Raw genomic sequence first — 27345 nt, forward strand, 5'->3', positions numbered from 1 at the left:
TTGATGAGGTCCTGTTGGGGATGCCATGGCTTCGCTACCATTCTCCTCATATTGAGTGGTCCTCTGGGAGAATTTTGGGATGGAGTAAATCCTGTGAGGGTAGATGTCAGAGGGAGTGCGTTCAGGTTGCTACTACACAGGTACCCGCAGATCTTTCCTCTCTCCCCAAGCACTATTGGTCCCATGCAGACGTGTTCTCCAAAAGAGCTGCGGAGACTCTTCCGCCTCACCGCCCCTATGACTGTCCTATTGACCTCTTGCCTGGTGCTGAGCCTCCCCGGGGTCGAATCTACCCGTTATCTCTCCCGGAGACGGAGGCAATGTCCCAGTATATTCAGGAGAATCTGGCAAGAGGATTCATTAGGAAGTCAGTGTCACCGGCAGGGGCTGGGTTCTTCTTCGTACAGAAGAAGACTGGAGACTTACGTCCATGCATAGACTACAGGGGTCTTAACGCCATTACCGTTAAGAACAAGTACCCATTACCCCTGATATCTGAGCTCTTTGATAGGCTACGGGGAGCAAAGGTATTTACAAAGTTAGATCTGCGGGGTGCTTACAACCTGATTCGCATCCGTGAGGGGGATGAATGGAAGACGGCTTTTAACACCAGGGATGGGCACTATGAATATCTAGTGATGCCCTTTGGGCTCTGTAATGCCCCAGCCGTTTTCCAAGACTTTGTGAACGACATCTTTCGGGATATGCTCACCACCTCGGTCGTAGTCTATCTGGATGACATTCTCATCTACTCTCCAGATATAGACTCCCATCGGAGAGATGTTCGCAAAGTCTTCGACCTCTTACGGGCAAACTCCCTCTACGCTAAGTTGGAGAAGTGTGTGTTTGAGCAGGAGTCCTTGCCTTTCCTTGGTTATATCATTTCTGCCCAGGGTTTGGCTATGGATCCTGCCAAGCTACAGGCGGTAATGGACTGGCAGGAACCCCATTCTCTTAAAGCGGTGCAGCGCTTTATGGGGTTCATTAATTACTATCGCCAGTTCATTCCACACTTCTCAACTTTGGTAGCTCCCTTGGTCGCCCTCACCAAGAAGGGAGCAAATCCCAAGTTGTGGTCAGAGGAGGTCTCCAAGGCCTTTCTCTCGATTAAGTCACACTTCGCTAGCGCTCCCATCCTACATCGCCCCGATGTAGATAAACCATTCATCTTGGAGGTGGATGCCTCATCCGTTGGTGCTGGAGCAGTCCTTTTCCAAAAGGATGCTCAAGGTCGGAAGCATCCTTGCTTCTTCTTCTCCAAAACTTTCACACCAGCGGAGAGGAATTATTCCATCGGGGACAGGGAGTTGCTAGCCATGAAGTTGGCTTTTTCAGAGTGGAGACACCTCTTGGAGGGAGCTCGCTTTCCCTTCCAAGTCTTCACTGACCACAAGAACTTGGTGTATATACAGACGGCCCAGCGGCTAAATTCTCGCCAGGCTAGATGGTCCCTGTTTTTCTCCCGGTTCCATTTTACCCTCCATTTTCTCTCCGGGGAGAAGAACGTTCGTGCCGACGCTCTCTCCCGCTCCGTAGTGTCATCTGAGGAGGAGGAGGAGGAGCCTCGGCTTATTGTCCCGCCTGAGAGCCTGAGAACTGTAGCTCCGGTTTCGCTGGAGTCTGTGCCCCCGGGCAAGACTTTCGTGCCAGCTAACTTGCGACCGGAGGTTCTCTCTTGGGCTCACTCCTCCAGAGTGAGTGGGCATTTTGGGACCAAGAGGACATCTGAGCTTTTGGCGAGAACATATTGGTGGCCGCATATGGTCCGAGATGTCAAGGACTATATTCAGGCGTGCGTTTCTTGCGCCCAGAATCGGTCTCCTCGGCAACGGCCTGCTGGGTTGCTTTACCCTCTACCGGTGGCAGACAGGCCCTGGGAGATGGTCGGAATGGACTTTGTGGTGGGCTTACCCAAGTCGCGTGGCTGCTCCATTATTTGGGTTGTCACCGACCATTTCTCTAAGATGGTACATTTGGTACCGCTTCCTCGGTTACCCTCAGCACGGGCCTTGGCGGTGTTGTTCATGAAGCATGTTTTCCGATTGCATGGTATGCCTGATAAGATTGTCAGCGATCGGGGTCCCCAGTTCGCGTCTCGGTTTTGGAGAGAGCTCTGCCGTTTGCTCAGCATAGAGTTAAACCTCTCCTCTGCATATCATCCCGAGACGAATGGGTTGGTGGAGAGAACCAACCAGACTCTGGTGACATATTTGCGACATTTCGTCTCCGCTAGGCAGGATGACTGGGCATCTTTGCTACCTTGGGCGGAATTTGCCTTGAACAACGCCGTTGCCGATTCCACTGGCCAAACTCCTTTTCTCCTTAATTACGGCCAGCATCCGCGTGTTCCTGTGCCCATGCCCGTGTCATCCACCGATTCTAGGGTGGCAGACTGGGCGGTGGAGGCACGGGACATCTGGGACCGCACACAGGATGCCATTCGGGCCTCCAAGGAGAGAATGAGGGTTTCGGCTGATACACACCGGCGTCCCGCTCCGGTCTTTGCTCCCGGCGACTTAGTGTGGCTCTCCGCCCGTAACATCAGGCTGCGAGTTGAGTCCACTAAGTTTGCTCCTCGCTACATTGGCCCGTTTAAGGTTCTGGAACAGGTCAACCCTGTGGTTTACCGTTTGGCCATTCCTCCACGCCTTGGTATCACCGATACCTTTCACGTTTCCCTCTTAAAGCCCGTTCGTTTGTCTCGGTTTTCTGAGTTATCTGCTGGGACATCGGGTTCATCCACGGATGAGTTTGAGGTGAATGCTATTGTGGGAAGCAAGGTGGTACGTGGCAAAAAATTTTATTTGGTGGATTGGAAGGGTCATGGTCCAGAGGATAGAACCTGGGAGCCTGTGGAGCACATTCGGGCTCCGCTGCTTATTGCGGCTTTTGAGCGTAGTGAGGCTCAAGGAGGGGGGGGCCCTAGGAGGGGGGGTAATGTTAGGAGTCGAGTTTCCTCTGCGGCACAGGGGGAATCTCGATCCGTGTCTACTCCGGTCTCCCATTCTGCTTCGCCCGCAGTGGGCTCTGCTCAGCGGAGGCGTCGCTCCCAGCGTCTTGCTGGGACTGATTCTGTGCAGGGAGTTACTGCTGCCTTTCCTGGCTCTCCTGTTGTACTCTGCACTGATCTGCGGCGAGCTGGCTTCTCTGGGACTAAGTCCTTATTTGCACACACTGAGCATGCCCAGGGCAAGATCTCCCATTGGAGATCAAGGGTCACATGCTCAGGTACTGCAGCACATTCTATTGGTCCTCCTGGAAGGTCTTGGAAGGGCAAAACTTCAGTAGCAGCTTCCTGTGCTGCACCTATATAAACTGCGCATGACCGCACGGCCATGCGCTAGTATTGTCTTGTTATAATGTGTGTGTGTAGATGGATGTATGTCGAAGGATGAAAGCTCCTAAGTATCCCTCCCTAGTGTTGTTGTCTGTTCGCGGATGATGGTAGCTATCTAGCGCCCGACTTGCCATCTACACGTAACACACATCTCAGCGTCCTTTGGCTGTGTCCGCCAGTACGGCGCCGTGCGCTTCCTCTGCGCTTTCCTTACCCAAGCCTGGGTGGATAGTGGCGTCCATCAGTGCGGCACCGCACGCACTCTCGTGCCTTAAGTTTCTATTTATAAGTTTCCTTACACACCCAGTTGCGGTGTTGTGCCAGCAAGAGTCTAATCGGACTTCAATCCCGGATTGGGGTTGTGTTCGCTGACTCCTTGCTCGCATTCTATGTGCGGTACTGCGGTCCTGTGACGTAACAGAATCGCTTCTTTCACGCAGGGTGCAGTTAACCCATGTGTGTATACCTAGTACCGCCATATTGTCCGTCTTGCTAGCTGCAGGGTCTTTTACCTGCACGGTGGACCTCGGACTGCGAACGCACCTAGTTTCTTACCATCTATACTTGGTGCGTTCCGCCAGTCCTTAACAGCCGGTGATTCCATAATTTTTGCCAGGGGTTGTATAAGCTGCACAACAATCCCGCTTCACTGCGTATTTAAACAGTCGCTACTGATAATTAAACATGAAACTTTACATGTGGACCAGGTGGAAATGGAAGAAGACATGTGACTGGCAGATACCCAGATCATCCTCATCTCATCTGCTCAGTGCGCACTGGGTAACAATGAAGAGGTGGAGGTTGAGGAGGAACAGGAGCTGGTTGCTAGCGCAACAGAGGCTAGTACCCACACAAGCTTCTTCCCATCTCATCTACATGGATGGGCTGAGGAGTGGAATGAGGTGAAAGACATGGACAAAGAAGAGGAGATGGAGAATAGTCATCATGGAGGAGACAGGGAAGTGTTGGCTGTGGATACCTTGGCACATATGGCAGACTTTATGTACCACTGCCTTTCCCGTGACCTCTGTTGCTAGCGCAACAGAGGCTAGTACCCACACAAGCTTCTTCCCATCTCATCTACATGGATGGGCTGAGGAGGGGAATGAGGTGAAAGACATGGACAAAGAAAAGGAGATGGAGAATAGTCATCATGGAGGAGACAGGGAAGTGTTGGCTGTGGATACCTTGGCACATATGGCAGACTTTATGTACCACTGCCTTTCCCGTGACCTCTGTTTTCCATTCATGTTAACCAAAAAAAGAGTACTGATAGTTCACCCTGCTGGACTCATGCTACAAAGAGAACTTTGTATCTCTCCTTCCTGGGGCAGAGAGGCCTTCTAAAATGATGCTATACCAGAAGCCCATTGTGGAAAATGTGTTGAAGAAAATCACTTCAGACAAAAATAGCGGCAAGGGGAAAGCTTCCTTTCCCAACCAAGGTGAGGGAGGCACACCAGGTACAGCAGAGCAGGTACAGCAGAGTCGGGGTACACTGTCAAAGGCCTGAGGCAATTTCATGACACTCTTCCAGCGTCCAGGCCCTTATGACCAGGCAATTTTGACAAGGGAAACATTTTTAAAGAAGGTCAAGCAATACCTGACTGGCAAAACCAGCATACTCCCCAATTTCCCCTGCGACCTTCAGCTATTGGGTCTCAAAGCTGGACACCTGGCATGAGCTGTCCTTCAATGCCTTTTGGGTGTTGTGCTGCCCTGCCGCTAGCGTCGTGTCTGAGCGGGTTTTTAGTGCCAACGGGGGGGTGGTCAAAAGAGACTTTCGCCTGCCAAGAGAAAGTGCTGTCAAGCTCACTCTGATAAAAATGAATAATGCTTGGATTAGCCCCAACTTTTCTACACCACCGGAAGACAGCAGCACGTAAAGTGTTTATAAGCTTCAATATTTGAATGAGGCCTGCCAGTTGTTGCCTTCAAGGGTCTATAGATGACCGTATTACCCTACTTATTTTTTCATGGCTACTATGTCCTGAGTCTTTATGATTGTAGAAGTTCCATGACTACACTTTTTCACAGCATATGAATGAGGTACTACAGTTGGTAACTTCAAGGGTGCATGTATGACCCTGCTTGTAATTTTTTGCATGCTTTCCACTTAGTGATTAGAGTTTTTATGAGTCTGAATACTACTAAGTAACAATTTGAATAGAATTTGTATGAGGCCTCCTTTACTTATAATACAGGGTGGATCTCAGTCCCTCTAATATCATATTTTTCGCAGTTCATGCTTCCGTCTTAAATTACATTGAAATTTCCAATGTTTTAAAAAATATTTACATTTTGGTTTACTTAAAATTATTATTTTTTATATCCTTTTCAAATTTTGCCTTATGTACAAGAAAGATATATATCTTGGTACCGTATTAGCCAGTGGATAGAAAAATGCCTTATGTACAAGTCATTATACAGGAAAGAATGTTTCTTAACATTTTTTTTTCTGTGAACCCCAATTTCTCGTCAATTTTGATTGTTTTATTGTCATTCGTTAAAGCGGAGTAAAAGTGTGACACCATTGTTCTCAGCAGCGATCTGAGAATCAGAAGTGATTCCAGGGGTCTTCCCCATGCTGTTCTCCTTCTATTCAGCCCCTTTTCCATCCATTTTAACCTTTTCATTGCTCCCCAGACCACTTTATAGGGTCTGGCAGAAAAATGCTTGAATTTCCCATTGACTTTCATTATACTAGTTACTCGAGTGTAGGAGCCAGGGAGGTAGCCATGGCCAACAGCAATCCCTGTATCACTCCCGGGACCCCTTCCCACATAAATTCACACATCTCTGCTGCGCTACCTCTGTGCTGATTCTCTGCGCCATCTGGACTTGCCCAGTACGGGGATATATTCCTCACAGACGGTTCCGCAATAAAGGAGACACACTCCGGCTTAACTTCAATAGGAACTTGTTTACTCAGCACTAGAGTTGAGCGACCTTGACCTTTTTAGAGTCGAGCCGGGTTTCGCGAAACCCGACTATCTCAAAAGTCGGGTCGAGTGAAATCGGCCGATTATGACGTAAAGTCGGGATCGACCGAAACACGAAACCCAATGCAAGTCAATGGGGCAGCATAGTCGGCAGTGAGTGGGGGCCAGGAAAACACCTAGAGTGCCCATTTTAATGTCAAAACCATCCATTCTTCTTAATGAAGCAACCTGGAGAACACCTTGGAGTGGAACACACCATCTCTCTCCACCCCATACCCATTTTGTAGGCCTAATGCAGTGTAGTTTTCTACAACTACTAAACGAGAGTCGGAAGACCGAAGTAATGGCAAGGAAACCTGGGGAACACCTTGGAGTGTAACACACCATCTCTCTCCACCCGATACCCATTTTGTAGGCCTAATGCAGTGTAGTTTTCTACAACTACTAAACAAGAGTCGGAAGACCGAAGCAATGGCAAGGAAACCTGGGGAACACCTTGGAGTGTAACACACCATCTCTCTCCACCCGATACCCATTTTGTAGGCCTAATGCAGTGTAGTTTTCTACAACTACTAAACGAGAGTCGGAAGACCGAAGCAATGGCAAGGAAACCTGGGGAACACCTTGGAGTGTAACACACCATCTCTCTCCACTCGATACCCAATTTGTAGGCCTAATGCAGTGTAGTTTTCTACAACTACTAAACGAGAGTCGGAAGACCGAAGCAATGGCAAGGAAACCTGGGGAACACCTTGGAGTGTAACACACCATCTCTCTCCACCCGATACCCATTTTGTAGGCCTAATGCAGTGTAGTTTTCTACAACTACTAAACGAGAGTCGGAAGACCGAAGTAATGGCAAGGAAACCTGGGGAACACCTTGGAGTGTAACACACCATCTCTCTCCACCCGATACCCAATTTGTAGGCCTAATGCAGTGTAGTTTTCTACTACTACTAAATGAGAGTCGGAAGACCGAAGCAATGGCAAGGAAACCTGGGGAACACCTTGGAGTGTAACACACCATCTCTCTCCACCCGATACCCATTTTGTAGGCCTAATGCAGTGTAGTTTTCTACAACTACTAAACGAGAGTCGGAAGACCGAAGCAATGGCAAGGAAACCTGGGGAACACCTTGGAGTGTAACACACCATCTCTCTCCACCCGATACCCATTTTGTAGGCCTAATGCAGTGTAGTTTTCTACAACTACTAAACGAGAGTCGGAAGACCGAAGTAATGGCAAGGAAACCTGGGGAACACCTTGGAGTGTAACACACCATCTCTCTCCACCCGATACCCAATTTGTAGGCCTAATGCAGTGTAGTTTTCTACAACTACTAAATGAGAGTCGGAAGACCGAAGCAATGGCAAGGAAACCTGGGGAACACCTTGGAGTGGAACACACCATCTCTCTCCACCCCATACCCATTTTGTAGGCCTAATGCAGTGTAGTTTTCTACAACTACTAAACGAGAGTCGGAAGACCGAAGTAATGGCAAGGAAACCTGGGGAACACCTTGGAGTGTAACACACCATCTCTCTCCACCCGATACCCATTTTGTAGGCCTAATGCAGTGTAGTTTTCTACAACTACTAAACGAGAGTCGGAAGACCGAAGCAATGGCAAGGAAACCTGGGGAACACCTTGGAGTGTAACACACCATCTCTCTCCACCCGATACCCATTTTGTAGGCCTAATGCAGTGTAGTTTTCTACAACTACTAAACGAGAGTCGGAAGACCGAAGCAATGGCAAGGAAACCTGGGGAACACCTTGGAGTGTAACACACCATCTCTCTCCACTCGATACCCAATTTGTAGGCCTAATGCAGTGTAGTTTTCTACAACTACTAAACGAGAGTCGGAAGACCGAAGCAATGGCAAGGAAACCTGGGGAACACCTTGAAGTGTAACACACCATCTCTCTCCACCCGATACCCATTTTGTAGGCCTAATGCAGTGTAATTTTCTACAACTACTAAACGAGAGTCGGAAGACCGAAGTAATGGCAAGGAAACCTGGGGAACACCTTGGAGTGTAACACACCATCTCTCTCCACCCGATACCCAATTTGTAGGCCTAATGCAGTGTAGTTTTCTACAACTACTAAATGAGAGTCGGAAGACCGAAGCAATGGCAAGGAAACCTGGGGAACACCTTGGAGTGTAACACACCATCTCTCTCCACCCGATACCCATTTTGAAGGCCTAATGCAGTGTAGTTTTCTACAACTACTAAACGAGAGTCGGAAGACCGAAGCAATGGCAAGGAAACCTGGGGAACACCTTGGAGTGTAACACACCATCTCTCTCCACCCGATACCCAATTTGTAGGCCTAATGCAGTGTAGTTTTCTACAACTACTAAACGAGAGTCGGAAGACCGAAGCAATGGCAAGGAAACCTGGGTAACACACCATCTCTCTCCACCCGATACCCATTTTGTAGGCCTAATGCAGCCTACTTTCCGACAACTACTAAACGAGAGCATGAAGATCGAAGCTCAGGAAAGGCAACCTGGGGAACACCTTGGAGTGTAACACACCCTCTCTCTACACCACGGAAGGGCTGATTCTTAGGAAGGAAGGCTGTCGGAAAGAAGCAGGGCGCGTCCGAGGGTGATTATATTCTTATTAGGTATATACTCACCCTCGGACGCGCCCTGCTTCTTTATTTGTAATGAATGTTTATTTGCAATGTGGTTTTGACTTACTCTATTTTTTTGGTAAATAATGATTTTATTATTTTCATTGTTTTGCATCTTCTTGGCAATAATATAAAGAAGATGCGACAGGACAACACTCGGTGGATACCATATCTGTGTTTTAAATTGAAAAAAACTTTCAGTTAACTACTTGCAGGAGAAAGTTATTGTAGCTGGTGGCCATTTTTAGTACTGTACCAGATTTTTGTTGTATGTGTTTGTTTTTAATGTTAAAATGTCTGCATTTGATATCTCTCCAGTATTTTCTTTTTTATAAGCAAAATACTTATTTTTATATTTTCTGATGTTGGTTCAAGGGGTACACGGGCAGCAGTAGACAGGTCAGTGGAGGCCTAGTGGAAGGAGGGACCGCAGACAGGCTTCGAAGCCCTAACATAATAAATTGGGCTGGCTGTAGGCAATTTAAAATTGGTTCCAGGGGAACCCGGGCAGCAGTAGACAGGTCAGTGGAGGCCTAGTGGAAGGAGGGACCGCAGACAGGCTTCGAAGCCCTAACATAATAAATTGGGCTGGCTGTAGGCAATTTAAAAATGGTTCCAGGGGAACACGGGCGGCAGTAGACAGGTCAGTGGAGGCCTAGTGGAAGGAGGGACCGCAGACAGGCTTCGAAGCCCTAACATAATAAATTGGGCTGGCTGTAGGCAATTTAAAATTGGTTCCAGGGGAACACGGGCGGCAGTAGACAGGTCAGTGGAGGCCTAGTGGAAGGAGGGACCGCAGACAGGCTTCGAAGCCCTAACATAATAAATTGGGCTGGCTGTAGGCAATTTAAAATTGGTTCCAGGGGAACACGGGCGGCAGTAGACAGGTCAGTGGAGGCCTAGTGGAAGGAGGGACCGCAGACAGGCTTCGAAGCCCTAACATAATAAATTGGGCTGGCTGTAGGCAATTTAAAATTGGTTCCAGGGGAACACGGACGGCAGTAGACAGGTCAGTGGAGGCCTAGTGGAAGGAGGGACCGCAGACAGGCTTCGAAGCCCTAACATAATAAATTGGGCTGGCTGTAGGCAATTTAAAATTGGTTCCAGGGGAACCCGGGCAGCAGTAGACAGGTCAGTGGAGGCCTAGTGGAAGGAGGGACCGCAGACAGGCTTCGAAGCCCTAACATAATAAATTGGGCTGGCTGTAGGCAATTTAAAATTGGTTCCAGGTGAACACGGGCGGCAGTAGCCAGGTCAGTGTAGTAGTAGTGGAAAGAACGGGCCGCAGACAGGCTTCGAAGGCCTAACATAACAAAAATTGGGCTGTAGACAATTTAAAATTGGTTCTAGGGGAACAAGGGCGGCAGTAGACAGGTCAGTGGAGGCCTAGTGGAAGGAGGGACCGCAGACAGGCTTCGATGCCCTAACATAATAAATTGGGCTGGCTGTAGGCAATTTAAAATTGGTTCCAGGGGAACCCGGGCAGCAGTAGACAGGTCAGTGGAGGCCTAGTGGAAGGAGGGACCGCAGACAGGCTTCAAAGCCCTAACATAATAAATTGGGCTGGCTGTAGGCAATTTAAAATTGGTTCCAGGGGAACACGGGCGGCAGTAGCCAGGTCAGTGTAGTAGTAGTGGAAAGAACGGGCCTCAGACAGGCTTCGAAGGCCTAACATAACAAAAATTGGGCTGTAGGCAATTTAAAATTGGTTCCAGGGGAACACGGGCGGCAGTAGACAGGTCAGTGGAGGCCTAGTGGAAGGAGGGACCGCAGACAGGCTTCGAAGCCCTAACATAATAAATTGGGCTGGCTGTAGGCAATTTAAAATTGGTTCCAGGGGAACCCGGGCAGCAGTAGACAGGTCAGTGGAGGCCTAGTGGAAGGAGGGACCGCAGACAGGCTTCGAAGCCCTAACATAATAAATTAGGCTGGCTGTAGGCAATTTAAAATTGGTTCCAGGGGAACACGGGCGGCAGTAGACAGGTCAGTGGAGGCCTAGTGGAAGGAGGGACCGCAGACAGGCTTCGAAGCCCTAACATAATAAATTGGGCTGGCTGTAGGCAATTTAAAATTGGTTCCAGGGGAACACGGGCGGCAGTAGACAGGTCAGTGGAGGCCTAGTGGAAGGAGGGACCGCAGACAGGCTTCGAAGCCCTAACATAATAAATTGGGCTGGCTGTAGGCAATTTAAAATTGGTTCCAGGGGAACACGGGCGGCAGTAGCCAGGTCAGTGTAGTAGTAGTGGAAAGAACGGGCCGCAGACAGGCTTCGAAGGCCTAACAAAACAAAAATTGGGCTGTAGGCAATTTAAAATTGGTTCCAGGGGAACACGGGCGGCAGTAGACAGGTCAGTGGAGGCCTAGTGGAAGGAGGGACCGCAGACAGGCTTCGAAGCCCTAACATAATAAATTGGGCTGGCTGTAGGCAATTTAAAATTGGTTCCAGGGGAACCCGGGCAGCAGTAGACAGGTCAGTGGAGGCCTAGTGGAAGGAGGGACCGCAGACAGGCTTCGAAGCCCTAACATAATAAATTGGGCTGGCTGTAGGCAATTTAAAATTGGTTCCAGGGGAACACGGGCGGCAGTAGACAGGTCAGTGGAGGCCTAGTGGAAGGAGGGACCGCAGACAGGCTTCGAAGCCCTAACATAATAAATTGGGCTGGCTGTAGGCAATTTAAAATTGGTTCCAGGGGAACACGGGCGGCAGTAGCCAGGTCAGTGTAGTAGTAGTGGAAAGAACGGGCCGCTGTTATGTTTGCTAATGACAGGTGTTATGAAGGCAATCCAGAAACACAGTGTGCTTAGCGATCAGAGCGCACACAGTGATCTGACAAATACCCAAAAATACAAGAACGAGCTCTGAGACGTGGAAACTCTGTAGACTGCACACCTGATCCTATCCTAAACACAACTAAAAGCGGCTGTGGATTGCGCCTAACAACTACCTAGGCAACTCGGCACAGCCTAAGAAACTAGCTAGCCTGAAGATAGAAAAATAGGCCTGACTTGCCCCAGAGAAATTCCCCAAAGGAAAAGGCAGCCCCCCACATGTAATGACTGTGAGTAAGATGAAAAGACAAAACGTAGGGATGAAATAGATTCAGCAAAGTGGGGCCCGATATTCTAGGACAGAGCGAGGACAGTAAAGCGAACTTTGCAGTCTACAAAAAACCCTAAAGCAAAACCACGCAAAGGGGCAAAAAAAAAACCCACCGTGCCGAACTAACGGCACGGCGGTACACCCTTTGCGTCTCAGAGCTTCCAGCAAACAAAAGACAAGCTGGACAGAAAAAAAGCAACAAAAAAGCAAAAGCACTTAGCTATACAGAGCAGCAGGTCACAGGAACAATCAGGAGAAGCTCAGATCCAACACTGAAACATTGACAAGGAGCAAGGATAGCAGCATCAGGCGGAGTTAAGTAATGAAGCAGTTAACGAGCTCACCAGAACACCTGAGGGAGGAAGCTCAGAAGCTGCAGTACCACTTGTGACCACAGGAGTGAATTCAGCCACAGAATTCACAACAGTACCCCCCCCTTGAGGAGGGGTCACCGAACCCTCACCAGAGCCCCCAGGCCGACCAGGATGAGCCGCATGAAAGGCACGAACAAGATCGGAAGCATGAACATCAGAGGCAAAAACCCAGGAATTATCTTCCTGAGCATAACCCTTCCATTTAACCAGATACTGGAGTTTCCGTCTAGAAACACGAGAATCCAAAATCTTCTCCACAATATACTCCAATTCCCCCTCCACCAAAACCGGGGCAGGAGGCTCAACAGATGGAACCATAGGTGCCACGTATCTCCGCAACAACGACCTATGGAATACATTATGTATGGAAAAGGAGTCTGGGAGGGTCAAACGAAAAGACACAGGATTGAGAACCTCAGAAATCCTATACGGACCAATAAAACGAGGTTTAAATTTAGGAGAGGAAACCTTCATAGGAATATGACGAGAAGATAACCAAACCAGATCCCCAACACGAAGTCGGGGACCCACACGGCGTCTGCGATTAGCGAAAAGTTGAGCTTTCTCCTGGGACAAGATCAAATTGTCCACTACCTGAGTCCAGATCTGCTGCAACCTATCCACCACAGAATCCACACCAGGACAGTCCGAAGACTCAACCTGTCCTGAAGAGAAACGAGGATGGAACCCAGAATTGCAAAAAAATGGAGAAACCAAGGTAGCCGAGCTGGCTCGATTATTAAGGGCGAACTCAGCCAACGGCAAAAAGGACAACCAATCATCCTGGTCTGCAGAAACAAAACATCTCAGATATGTTTCCAAGGTCTGATTGGTTCGTTCGGTCTGGCCATTAGTCTGAGGATGGAAAGCCGAGGAAAAGGATAGGTCAATGCCCATCCTACCACAAAAGGCTCGCCAGAACCTTGAAACAAACTGGGAACCTCTGTCAGAAACAATATTCTCAGGAATGCCATGCAACCGAACCACATGCTGAAAGAACAAAGGTACCAAATCAGAGGAGGAAGGCAATTTAGCCAAGAGCACCAGATGGACCATTTTAGAAAAGCGATCACAGACCACCCAAATGACTGACATCTTTTGAGAAACGGGAAGGTCAGAAATGAAATCCATCGAAATATGTGTCCAAGGCCTCTTTGGGACCGGCAAGGGCAAAAGCAACCCACTGGCACGAGAACAGCAGGGCTTAGCCCTAGCACAAATCCCACAGGACTGCACAAAAGTACGTACATCCCGTGACAGAGATGGCCACCAGAAGGATCTAGCCACTAACTCTCTGGTACCAAAGATTCCAGGATGACCAGCCAACACCGAACAATGAAGTTCAGAGATAAGTTTATTAGTCCACCTATCAGGGACGAACAGTTTCTCTGATGGACAACGATCAGGTTTATTCGCCTGAAATTTTTGCAGCACCCGCCGCAAATCAGGGGAGATGGCAGACACAATGACTCCTTCCTTGAGGATACCCGCTGGCTCAGATAAACCCGGAGAGTCGGGCACAAAACTCCTAGACAGAGCATCCGCCTTCACATTTTTAGAGCCCGGAAGGTACGAAATCATATAGTCGAAGCGGGCAAAAAATAACGACCAACGGGCCTGTCTAGGATTCAAGCGCTTGGCAGACTCGAGATAAGTCAAGTTCTTATGATCAGTCAATACCACCACGCGATGCTTAGCTCCTTCAAGCCAATGACGCCACTCCTCGAATGCCCACTTCATGGCCAGCAACTCTCGATTGCCCACATCATAATTACGCTCAGCGGGCGAAAACTTCCTGGAAAAGAAAGCACATGGTTTCATCACTGAGCAATCAGAACCTCTCTGTGACAAAACCGCCCCTGCTCCAATCTCAGAAGCATCAACCTCGACCTGGAACGGAAGAGAAACATCTGGCTGACACAACACAGGGGCAGAACAAAAACGACGCTTCAACTCCTGAAAAGCTTCCACAGCAGCAGAAGACCAATTAACCAAATCAGCACCCTTCTTGGTCAAATCGGTCAATGGTTTGGCAATGCTAGAAAAATTACAGATGAAGCGACGATAAAAATTAGCAAAGCCCAGGAACTTTTGCAGACTTTTCAGAGATGTCGGCTGAATCCAATCCTGGATGGCTTGGACCTTAACTGGATCCATCTCGATAGTAGAAGGGGTAAAGATGAACCCCAAAAATGAAACTTTCTGCACACCGAAGAGACACTTTGATCCCTTCACAAACAAAGAGTTAGCACGCAGGACCTGAAAAACCATTCTGACCTGCTTCACATGAGACTCCCAATCATCTGAGAAGATCAAAATGTCATCCAAGTAAACAATCAGGAATTTATCCAGATACTCACGGAAGATGTCATGCATAAAAGACTGAAACACAGATGGAGCATTGGCAAGTCCGAACGGCATCACTAGATACTCAAAATGACCCTCGGGCGTATTGAATGCAGTTTTCCATTCATCTCCTTGCCTGATTCTCACCAGATTATACGCACCACGAAGATCTATCTTAGTGAACCAACTAGCCCCCTTAATCCGAGCAAACAAGTCAGATAACAATGGCAAGGGATACTGAAATTTAACAGTGATCTTATTAAGAAGGCGGTAATCAATACACGGTCTCAGCGAACCATCCTTCTTGGCTACAAAGAAGAACCCTGCTCCCAGTGGTGATGACGATGGGCGAATATGTCCCTTCTCCAGGGATTCCTTCACATAACTGCGCATAGCGGCGTGTTCGGGCACGGATAAATTAAATAATCGACCTTTAGGGAATTTACTACCAGGAATCAAATTGATAGCACAATCACAATCCCTATGCGGAGGTAGAGCATCGGACTTGGGCTCTTCAAATACATCCTGATAATCAGACAAGAACTCTGGGACCTCAGAAGGGGTGGATGACGAAATCGACAAAAATGGAACATCACCATGTACCCCCTGACAACCCCAGCTGGATACCGACATGGAATTCCAATCCAATACTGGATTATGGGTTTGTAGCCATGGCAACCCCAACACGACCACATCATGCAGATTATGCAACACCAGAAAGCGAATAACTTCCTGATGTGCAGGAGCCATGCACATGGTCAGCTGGGCCCAGTATTGAGGTTTATTCTTGGCCAAAGGTGTAGCATCAATTCCTCTCAATGGAATAGGACACCGCAAAGGCTCCAAGAAAAACCCACAACGTTTAGCATAATCCAAATCCATCAGATTCAGGGCAGCGCCCGAATCCACAAACGCCATGACAGAAAACGACGACAAAGAGCATATCAAGGTAATGGACAGAAGGAATTTGGACTGTACAGTACCAATGACGGCAGTCCTAGCGGACCGCTTAGTGCGCTTAGGACAATCAGAAATAGCATGAGTGGAATCACCACAGTAGAAACACAGACCATTCAGACGTCTGTATTCCTGCCGTTCAACTCTAGTCATAGTCCTATCGCACTGCATAGGCTCAGGTTTAACCTCAGGCAGTACCGCCAAATGGTGCACAGATTTACGCTCGCGCAAGCGTCGACCGATCTGAATGGCCAAAGACAAAGACTCATTCAAACCAGCAGGCATAGGAAATCCCACCATGACATCCTTAAGAGCCTCAGATAGACCCTTTCTGAACAAAGCTGCCAGCGCAGATTCACTCCACTGAGTGAGTACTGACCATTTCCTAAATTTCTGACAATATACTTCTATATCATCCTGACCCTGGCACAAAGCCAGCAAATTTTTCTCAGCCTGATCCACTGAATTAGGCTCATTGTACAGCAATCCGAGCGCCAGGAAAAACGCATCGACACTACTCAATGCAGGGTCTCCTGGCGCAAGAGAAAATGCCCAGTCTTGAGGGTCGCCGCGCAAAAAAGAAATAATAATCAAAACCTGTTGAATAGGATTACCAGAAGAATGAGGTTTCAAGGCCAGAAATAGCTTACAATTATTTTTGAAACTTAGAAACTTAGTTCTATCTCCAAAAAACAAATCAGGAATAGGAATTCTTGGTTCTAACATAGATTTCTGATCAATAGTATCTTGAATTTTTTGTACATTTATAACGAGATTATCCATTGAAGAGCACAGACCCTGAATATCCATGTCCACACCTGTGTCCAGAATCACCCAAATGTCTAGGGAAAAAAAAAAGTGAACACAGAGCAGAAAAAAAAAAAAATGATGTCAGAACTTTTTCTTTCCCTCTATTGAGAATCATTAGGCGGGCTCCTTGTACTGTTATGTTTGCTAATGACAGGTGTTATGAAGGCAATCCAGAAACACAGTGTGCTTAGCGATCAGAGCGCACACAGTGATCTGACAAATACCCAAAAATACAAGAACGAGCTCTGAGACGTGGAAACTCTGTAGACTGCACACCTGATCCTATCCTAAACACAACTAAAAGCGGCTGTGGATTGCGCCTAACAACTACCTAGGCAACTCGGCACAGCCTAAGAAACTAGCTAGCCTGAAGATAGAAAAATAGGCCTGACTTGCCCCAGAGAAATTCCCCAAAGGAAAAGGCAGCCCCCCACATGTAATGACTGTGAGTAAGATGAAAAGACAAAACGTAGGGATGAAATAGATTCAGCAAAGTGGGGCCCGATATTCTAGGACAGAGCGAGGACAGTAAAGCGAACTTTGCAGTCTACAAAAAACCATAAAGCAAAACCACGCAAAGGGGCAAAAAAAAAACCCACTGTGCCGAACTAACGGCACGGCGGTACACCCTTTGCGTCTCAGAGCTTCCAGCAAACAAAAGACAAGCTGGACAGAAAAAAAGCAACAAAAAAGCAAAAGCACTTAGCTATACAGAGCAGCAGGTCACAGGAACAATCAGGAGAAGCTCAGATCCAACACTGAAACATTGACAAGGAGCAAGGATAGCAGCATCAGGCGGAGTTAAGTAATGAAGCAGTTAACGAGCTCACCAGAACACCTGAGGGAGGAAGCTCAGAAGCTGCAGTACCACTTGTGACCACAGGAGTGAATTCAGCCACAGAATTCACAACAGGCCGCAGACAGGCTTCGAAGGCCTAACATAACAAAAATTGGGCTGTAGGCAATTTAAAATTGGTTCCAGGGGAACACGGGCGGCAGTAGACAGGTCAGTGGAGGCCTAGTGGAAGGAGGGACCGCAGACAGGCTTCAAAGCCCTAACATAATAAATTGGGCTGGCTGTAGGCAATTTAAAATTGGTTCCAGGGGAACCCGGGCAGCAGTAGACAGGTCAGTGGAGGCCTAGTGGAAGGAGGGACCGCAGACAGGCTTCGAAGCCCTAACATAATAAATTGGGCTGGCTGTAGGCAATTTAAAATTGGTTCCAGGGGAACACGGGCGGCAGTAGCCAGGTCAGTGTAGTAGTAGTGGAAAGAACGGGCCGCAGACAGGCTTCGAAGGCCTAATATAACAAAAATTGGGCTGTAGGCAATTTAAAATTGGTTCCAGGGGAACACGGGCGGCAGTAGACAGGTCAGTGGAGGCATAGTGGAAGGAGGGACCGCAGACAGGCTTCGAAGCCCTAACATAATAAATTGGGCTGGCTGTAGGCAATTTAAAATTGGTTCCAGGGGAACCCGGGCAGCAGTAGACAGGTCAGTGGAGGCCTAGTGGAAGGAGGGACCGCAGACAGGCTTCGAAGCCCTAACATAATAAATTGGGCTGGCTGTAGGCAATTTAAAATTGGTTCCAGGGGAACACGGGCGGCAGTAGACAGGTCAGTGGAGGCCTAGTGGAAGGAGGGACCGCAGACAGGCTTCGAAGCCCTAACATAATAAATTGGGCTGGCTGTAGGCAATTTAAAATTGGTTCCAGGGGAACACGGGCGGCAGTAGACAGGTCAGTGGAGGCCTAGTGGAAGGAGGGACCGCAGACAGGCTTCGAAGCCCTAACATAATAAATTGGGCTGGCTGTAGGCAATTTAAAATTGGTTCCAGGGGAACACGGGCGGCAGTAGACAGGTCAGTGTAGTAGTAGTGGAAAGAACGGGCCGCAGACAGGCTTCGAAGGCCTAACATAACAAAAATTGGGCTGTAGGCAATTTAAAATTGGTTCCAGGGGAACACGGGCGGCAGTAGACAGGTCAGTGGAGGCCTAGTGGAAGGAGGGACCGCAGACAGGCTTCGAAGCCCTAACATAATAAATTGGGCTGGCTGTAGGCAATTTAAAATTGGTTCCAGGGGAACCCGGGAAGCAGTAGACAGGTCAGTGGAGGCCTAGTGGAAGGAGGGACCGCAGACAGGCTTCGAAGCCCTAACATAATAAATTGGGCTGGCTGTAGGCAATTTAAAATTGGTTCCAGGGGAACACGGGCGGCAGTAGACAGGTCAGTAGAGGCCTAGTGGAAGGAGGGACCGCAGACAGGCTTCGAAGCCCTAACATAATAAATTGGGCTGGCTGTAGGCAATTTAAAATTGGTTCCAGGGGAACACGGGCGGCAGTAGACAGGTCAGTGGAGGCCTAGTGGAAGGAGGGACCGCAGACAGGCTTCGAAGCCCTAACATAATAAATTGGGCTGGCTGTAGGCAATTTAAAATTGGTTCCAGGGGAACACGGGCGGCAGTAGACAGGTCAGTAGAGGCCTAGTGGAAGGAGGGACCGCAGACAGGCTTCGAAGCCCTAACATAATAAATTGGGCTGGCTGTAGGCAATTTAAAATTGGTTCCAGGGGAACATGGGCGGCAGTAGACAGGTCAGTGGAGGCCTAGTGGAAGGAGGGACCGCAGACAGGCTTCGAAGCCCTAACATAATAAATTGGGCTGGCTGTAGGCAATTTAAAAATGGTTCCAGGGGAACACGGGCAGCAGTAGACAGGTTAGTGGAGGCCTAGTGGAAGGAGGGACCGCAGACAGGCTTCGAAGCCCTAACATAATAAATTGGGCTGGCTGTAGGCAATTTAAAATTGGTTCCAGGGGAACACGGGCGGCAGTAGCCAGGTCAGTGTAGTAGTAGTGGAAAGAACGGGCCGCAGACAGGCTTCGAAGGCCTAACATAACAAAAATTGGGCTGTAGGCAATTTAAAATTGGTTCCAGGGGAACACGGGCGGCAGTAGACAGGTCAGTGGAGGCCTAGTGGAAGGAGGGACCGCAGACAGGCTTCGAAGCCCTAACATAATAAATTGGGCTTACTGTAGGCAATTTAAAATTGGTTCCAGGGGAACCCGGGCAGCAGTAGACAGGTCAGTGGAGGCCTAGTGGAAAGAGTGACCGCAGACAGGCTTCGAAGGCCTAACATAAGAAAAATGTCAATACAATGGTATTGACAGTGCCAGGCATTGAAGGATGTCAGCGCATAGACTAAACATTGGTGGAGCTGTGAGAGAAAATTTTGCAAGTGGTAGAGCACTGTTTGACCTGGGGGGGGGGACTGTCTTGTGGCCGGCGGTACAGGCCCAGGGCCCCTCATATTACAATGGTGTGTCTGACGTTGGGTGCGCACCACCACCGCCAGACACTTTATTGTACTATGAGGGACCTAGTGGCAGTGCCGTCGACCAAAAGCGGGCACACCCACCTCTTCAGACAAACAGTACTCTCACGGGTGCTGGCGCCAAGTGGCGATACCACGGCCCCGTGTGGGGACTTTGGCCATTTAGGGAGGTGTTAACATGTCGGATGCTGGACAATCAGGTGCTGCAAATTACGAGATTGGAAAAGTCGTTCAGAATAGTCCACAGGCAAGACCTTTACATAGGAAAGCTAGGTGTCAGCCGGGCAAGGTGGGGCAAAAGATTTCGAAATCCAGTTGTGGTTCATTTTAATGAAGGTTAGATCATCTACATTTTGGGTAGCCAGACGAGTCCTTTTTTCTGTTAGTATTGAACCTGCAGCACTGAATACTCTTTCTGATAGGACACTAGCTGCCGGGCAAGCAAGCTCCTGCAATGCATATTCTGCCAATTCTGGCCAGGTGTCTAATTTTGATGCCCAGTAATCAAATGGGAATGACGGTTGAGGGAGAACGTCGATAAGGGATGAAAAATAGTTAGTAACCATACTGGACAAATGTTGTCTCCTGTCACTTTGAATTGATGCTGCAGTACCTGTCCTGTCTGCGGTCATAGCAAAATCACTCCACAACCTGGTCAGAAAACCCCTCTGGCCAACGCCACTTCTGATTTCTGCCCCTCTAACACCTCTGGTCTGCTGGCCCCTGCAGCTCGTGTGAGAACGATCACGGGCGCTGTGTGCAGGGAATGCCAGAAGCTAACGGTCAATAAGAGTTGATTGTTTGGTTGCTAATATTAGTTCCAAGTTCTCATGTGGCATTATATTTTGCAATTTGCCTTTATAGCGAGGATCAAGGAGGCAGGCCAACCAGTAATCGTCATCGTTCATCATTTTTGTTATGCGTGTGTCCCTTTTGAGGATACAAAAGGCATAATCCGCCATGTGGCCCAAAGTTCCAGTTCTCAAATCTGTGGTTGTGCTTGGTTGAGGGGCAGTTTCAGGCAAATCCACGTCACTTGTGTCCTTCCAAAAACCAGAACCCGGCCTTGCCGCGCCAACAATTTCCACTGGCCCCGGAAAAGCTTCCTCATTAAAAATATAATCATCCCCATTATCCTCCTCGTCCTCCTCCTCCTGTTCGCCCGCTACCTCGTCCTGTACACTGCCCTGGCCAGACAATGGCTGACTGTCATCAAGGCTTTCCTCTTCCTCAGCTGCAGACGCCTGATCCTTTATGTGCGTCAAACTTTGCATCAGCAGACGCATTAGGGGGATGCTCATGCTTATTATGGCGTTGTCTGCACTAACCAGCCGTGTGCATTCCTCAAAACACTGAAGGACTTGACACATGTCTTGAATCTTCGACCACTGCACACCTGACAACTCCATGTCTGCCATCCTACTGCCTGCCCGTGTATGTGTATCCTCCCACAAAAACATAACAGCCCGCCTCTGTTCACACAGTCTCTGAAGCATGTGCAGTGTTGAGTTCCACCTTGTTGCAACGTCTATGATTAGGCGATGCTGGGGAAGGTTCAAAGAACGCTGATAGGTCTGCATACGGCTGGAGTGTACGGGCGAACGGCGGATATGTGAGCAAAGTCCACGCACTTTGAGGAGCAGGTCGGATAACCCCGGATAACTTTTCAGGAAGCACTGCACCACCAGGTTTAAGGTGTGAGCCAGGCAAGGAATGTGTTTCAGTTGGGAAAGGGAGATGGCAGCCATGAAATTCCTTCCGTTATCACTCACTACATTGCCTGCCTCAAGATCTACAGTGCCCAGCCACGACTGCGTTTCTTTCTGCAAGAACTCGGACAGAACTTCAGCGGTGTGTCTGTTGTCGCCCAAACACTTCATAGCCAATACAGCCTGCTGACGTTTGCCAGTAGCTGCCCCATAATGGGAGACCTGGTGTGCAACAGTGGCAGCTGCGGATGGAGTGGTTGTGCGACTGCGGTCTGTGGACGAGGTCTCGCTTCTGCAGGAGGACGAGGAGGAGGAGGAGGGGGTACGAACGGCTACAGCCAACTGTTTCCTAGACCGTGGACTAGGCAGAACTGTCCCAAACTTGCTGTCCCCTGTGGACCCTGCATCCACCACATTTACCCAGTGTGCCGTGATGGACACGTAACGTCCCTGGCCATGCCTACTGGTCCATGCATCTGTTGTCAGGTGCACCTTTGTGCTCACACATTGCCTGAGTGCATGGACGATGCGCTCTTTAACATGCTGGTGGAGGGCTGGGATGGCTTTTCTGGAAAAAAAGTGTCGACTGGGTAGCTCGTAGCGTGGTACAGCGTAGTCCATCAGGGCTTTGAAAGCTTCGCTTTCAACTAACCGGTAGGGCATCATCTCTAACGAGATTAGTCTAGCTATGTGGGCGTTCAAACCCTGTGTACGCGGATGCGAAGCTAAGTACTTCCTTTTTCTAACCATAGTCTCATGTAGGGTGAGCTGGACTGGAGAGCTGGAGATCGTGGAACTAGCGGGGGTGCCGGTGCACATGGCAGACTGAGAGACGGTGGGAGATGGTATTGTTGCCGCCGGTGCCCTAGATGCAGTGTTTCCTACTACGAAACTGGTGATTCCCTGACCCTGACTGCTTTGGCCTGGCAAAGAAACCTGCACAGATACTGCAGGTGGTGCAGAAAATGGTGGCCCTACACTGCCGGAAGGGATGTTGCGTTGATGACTAGCTTCATTGGCCGAGGGTGCTACAACCTTAAGGGACGTTTGGTAGTTAGTCCAAGCTTGCAAATGCATGGTGGTTAAATGTCTATGCATGCAACTTGTATTGAGACTTTTCAGATTCTGCCCTCTGCTTAAGGTAGTTGAACATTTTTGACAGATGACTTTGCGCTGATCAATTGGATGTTGTTTAAAAAAATGCCAGACTGCACTCTTTCTAGCATCGGATACCTTTTCAGGCATTGCAGACTGAGCTTTAACCGGATGGCCACGCTGTCCTCCAACAGGTTTTGACTTTGCCACGCGTTTTGGGCAAGATACGGGCCCGGCAGATGGAACCTGTTGCGATGTTGATGCCTGCTGCGGCCCCTCCTCCTCCGCTTCAGAACTGCTGCCGCCTGCACCCTGTTCCCCCAATGGCTGCCAATCGGGGTCAAGAACTGGGTCATCTATTACCTCTTCTTGTAGCTCGTGCGCAACTTCGTCTGTGTCACCGTGTCGGTCGGTGGTATAGCGTTCGTGATGGGGCAACATAGTCTCATCAGGGTCTGATTCTTGATCAGCACCCTGCGAGGGCAATGTTGTGGTCTGAGTCAAAGGACCAGCATAGTAGTCTGGCTGTGGCTGTGCATCAGTGCACTCCATGTCAGATTCAACTTGTAATGGGCATGGACTGTTAACTGCTTCACTTTCTAAGCCAGGGACGGTATGTGTAAAGAGCTCCATGGAGTAACCCGTTGTGTCGCCTGCTGCATTCTTCTCTGTTGTTGTTTTTGCTGAAGAGGACAAGGAAGCGACTTGTCCCTGACCGTGAACATCCACTAACGACGCGCTGCTTTTACTTTTACCAGTTTCACGAGAGGAGGCAAAAGAGCTAGAGGCTGAGTCAGCAAGATAAGCCAAAACTTGCTCTTGCTGCTCCGGCTTTAAAAGCGGTTTTCCTACTCCCAGAAAAGGGAGCGTTCGAGGCCTTGTGTAGCCAGACGACGAACCTGGCTCCACAGCTCCAGACTTAGGTGCAATATTTTTTTTCCCACGACCACCTGATGCTCCACCACTACCACTACCCTCATTACCAGCTGACAATGAACGCCCCCGGCCACGACCTCTTCCACCAGACTTCCTCATTTTTTTAAAAACGTTACCAAACTAACGGTATTTGTTGCTGTCACACAACTTACACGGTGAGCTATAACTTCAGTATGATTTAGCTACCCCTTTACAGGTGGGTGAGACCACAACGAAAATCAGGCACAATGTTACACACTCTGTTGTTGGTGGCAACAAATGAGAGAGATGCCACACACGCAGGACTGTCACTGAAGCGCAAATGTAAATATTAATCTCCCACTGATTTGTTTGGTTTTTTTTAACAGGGAGACTTTAGAAAAAAAAAATAATTAAAAAAAATGATTTTTTAAGGAAGAATTTATAAACCAAATAAAATGAAATGATTGTTTCAGGGAGAATTTAGAAAACAAATAAAAAAAAAATAGGCTTTCTATGGCCCACTGAGTGAGAGAGGACGCACACAGGAGTCAGGAGTGGCACACAAGCCCAGAGGCCAATATTTATCTCCCACTGATTGATTTAGTGATTTTTTCAGGTAGATTTTGGAACCCAAATCAAGCAAAAAAATAAATAGGCTTTCTATGGCCCACAATTGGAGAGAGAGAGAGAGATGGCACACCCAGGAGTCAAGACTGGCACACAAGCAGAAAGGGCAATATTAATCTCCCACTGATTTGATTTTTTTTTTTTTTTCAGGGAGACTTTAGAAAAAAAAATACAAAAAAATGAATTTTTCAGGAAGAATTTAGAAACAAAATAAAATAAAATGATTGTTTCAGGGAGAATTTAGAAAAAAAAAAAAATAGGCTTTGTAGGGCCCACTGAGTGAGAGAGGACGCACACAGGAGTCAGGAGTGGCACACAAGCCCAGAGGCCAATATTTATCTCCCACTGATTGATTTAGTGATTTTTTCAGGTAGATTTTGGAACCCAAATCAAGCAAAAAAAATAAATAGGCTTTCTATGGCCCACAATTGGAGAGAGAGAGAGAGATGGCACACCCAGGAGTCAAGACTGGCACACAAGCAGAAAGGGCAATATTAATCTCCCACTGATTTGATTTTTTTTTTTTTTTGTTTCAGGGAGACTTTAGAAACAAAAAATACAAAAAAAATGATTTTTTCAGGAATAATTTAGAAACCAAATAAAATAAAATGATTTTTTCAGGGAGAATTTAGAAAACAAATAAAACAAAAAATAGGCTTTCTAGGGCCCACTGAGTGAGAGATGACGCACACAGGAGTCAGGAGTGGCACACAAGCCCAGAGGCCAATATTTATCTCCCACTGATTGATTTATTGATTTTTTCAGGTAGAATTTAGAACCCAAATCAACCCAAAAAATAAATAGGCTTTCTATGGCCCACTATTTGTGAGAGAGATGGCACGCTCAGGACTGGCACACAAGCCCAGAGGCCAATATTAATCTCCCACTTTTTTTTTTTTTCCCAGGGAAAATTTATAAACCCAATAAAAAAAATAATAAATAGGCTTTCTATGGCCCACTATCTGAGAGAGAGAGATGGCACGCTTAGGACTGGCACACAAGCCCAAAGGCCAATATTAATCTCCCACTGATTGATTTATTGATTTTTTCAGGTAGAATTTAGAACCCAAATCAAGCAAAAAAATTAATAGGCTTTCTATGGCCCACAGAGTGAGAGATGGCACACACAGGAGTCAGGACTGGCACACAAGCCCTGAGGCCAATATTTTTCTCCCACTGATTGATGTTGTGATTTTTTCAGGTAGATTTTGGAACCCAAATCAAGCAAAAAAATAAATAGGCTTTCTATGGCCCACTGAGGGAGAGATGGCACACACAGGAGTAAGGAGTGGCACACAAGCCCTGAGGCCAATATTTTTCTCCCACTGATTGATGTAGTGATTTTTTCAGGTAGATTTTAGAACCCAAATCAAGCAAAAAAATAAATAGGCTTTCTATGGCCCACTGAGTGAGAGATGACACAGACAGGGATGGCACTCTAGCAGAAATGCCAATCTTAATCTCCCACAAAAAAAAAAAAAAAAAAAAAAAAAGGAACTGTCCTTCAATTACTATCTCCCTGCAGTAATCTCAGCCAGGTATGGCAGGCAGCAATAAGGAGTGGACTGATGCACAAATTAAATAAAAAGTGTGGACAAACAAACAAGATAGCTGTGAAGAAAGGAAGGAACAAGAGGATTTGTGCTTTGAAAAAAGCAGTTGGTTTGCACAGCGGCGTACACACAGCAATGCAGCTATCAGGGAGCCTTCTAGGGCAGCCCAATGAGCTACAGCGCTGAGGAAAAAAAAAAAATGTAGCTTCCACTATCCCTGCACACCGAAGGTGGTGTTGGGCAGTGGAAATCGCTACAGCACAAGCGGTTTGGTGGTTAATGGACCCTGCCTAACGCTATCCCTGCTTATGACGAAGCGGCAGCAACCTCTCCCTAAGCTCAGATCAGCAGCAGTAACATGGCGGTCGGCGGGAACGCCCCTTTATAGCCCCTGTGACGCCGTGGACAGCAAGCCAATCACTGCAATGCCCTTCTCTAAGATGGTGGGGACCAGGACCTATGTCATCACGCTGCCCACACTCTGCGTTTACCTTCATTGGCTGAGAAATGGCGCTTTTCGCGTCATTGAAACGCGACTTTGGCGCGAAAGTCGCGTACCGCATGGCCGACCCCGCACAGGGGTCGGATCGGGTTTCATGAAACCCGACTTTGCCAAAAGTCGGCGACTTTTGAAAATGAACGACCCGTTTCGCTCAACCCTACTCAGCACAACTTGCTCAAATACAGGCACTTTAAGTATCATGGTTGATTTCTTCCTTTCTGCCCCTTCTCTGTCCTTTCCTTCACTATGCTCAGCCCTGGGTCGGACCAAATCTTCCAGTCCCACAGAATCTGTTCCATCCGGAATTCTTGACTCACATGGGGGAGTCCTACACCGCTTCGCCCCGGTGCTAAGAACTGCCGCCCAGGCAAAGACCTGCCACATCATGCTTGTGCTACCCGGCTCAACAAACTTCTTTTCTTTCTCTCTCTCTGTGGGGACAGATTCCTTTAGCTGCGTCCGCAGCGCTATCGTTCTCCTTTCCTCCTAGAGGAATCCTTCAGTGTAGCTGTTCTATGCTGGGCCCCTTCTTTGAACGTTACGGGGCACAGTGACTTCTGGCTAGGCAGCCCAGTGAGCTGCACGGGCATCTAGACCCCGACTGACTTAAAGGGAATCTGTCACCCCTTTTTTATATATATATATATATGAGGTAAAAATATCGTTCAATTCAGCATCAGCTCTGCATTATAGCAGTACCTTTCATACCCCCTGATTCCCCACCTTTGATGACTAAATACCTTGGCAATGGCATTACATAAACATACAGAGCACTATATGGAAGGTATAGCAATGCTCTTGTACACTTTATGTGTAGCAGTACCACCGTGTACGAACACATTAATCAATGTTTACATTCTTAAAGGGGTTGGGGGGAGAAAAGGGAACAACAAAACATTTCACATCCCCTACACGAGCATTACAAATTGCTCTGTTCGAGTAACGAGTATCCAAGCATTTTACTGCTCGCTCATCTCTAAATTTCACCCTTTGCAGTGCAAAGGATGAGACCTGCTACAGATGTATTGCAGGAGGATTTTTTTTGCTACAGATTTGTGTCAGATTTTCTGGGATTTGCAGCTTGATTTTTTTCCGCCTGAATTCACTCTATACGGTGATCCT

The 27345-nt window shown here is 48.1% G+C and overlaps 1 protein-coding gene across 1 annotated transcript in view; it reads right to left on the minus strand.

Moving 5' to 3' along the window:
- Window positions 1–27345, minus strand: part of LOC138667803 (gamma-aminobutyric acid receptor subunit pi-like) — a 196376-nt gene that overhangs the window by 132792 nt on the left and 36239 nt on the right. The window lies entirely within an intron of this gene.

The sequence above is a fragment of the Ranitomeya imitator genome, chromosome 2, assembly GCF_032444005.1.
Source record: "Ranitomeya imitator isolate aRanImi1 chromosome 2, aRanImi1.pri, whole genome shotgun sequence".
Classification (NCBI taxonomy): domain Eukaryota; kingdom Metazoa; phylum Chordata; class Amphibia; order Anura; family Dendrobatidae; genus Ranitomeya; species Ranitomeya imitator.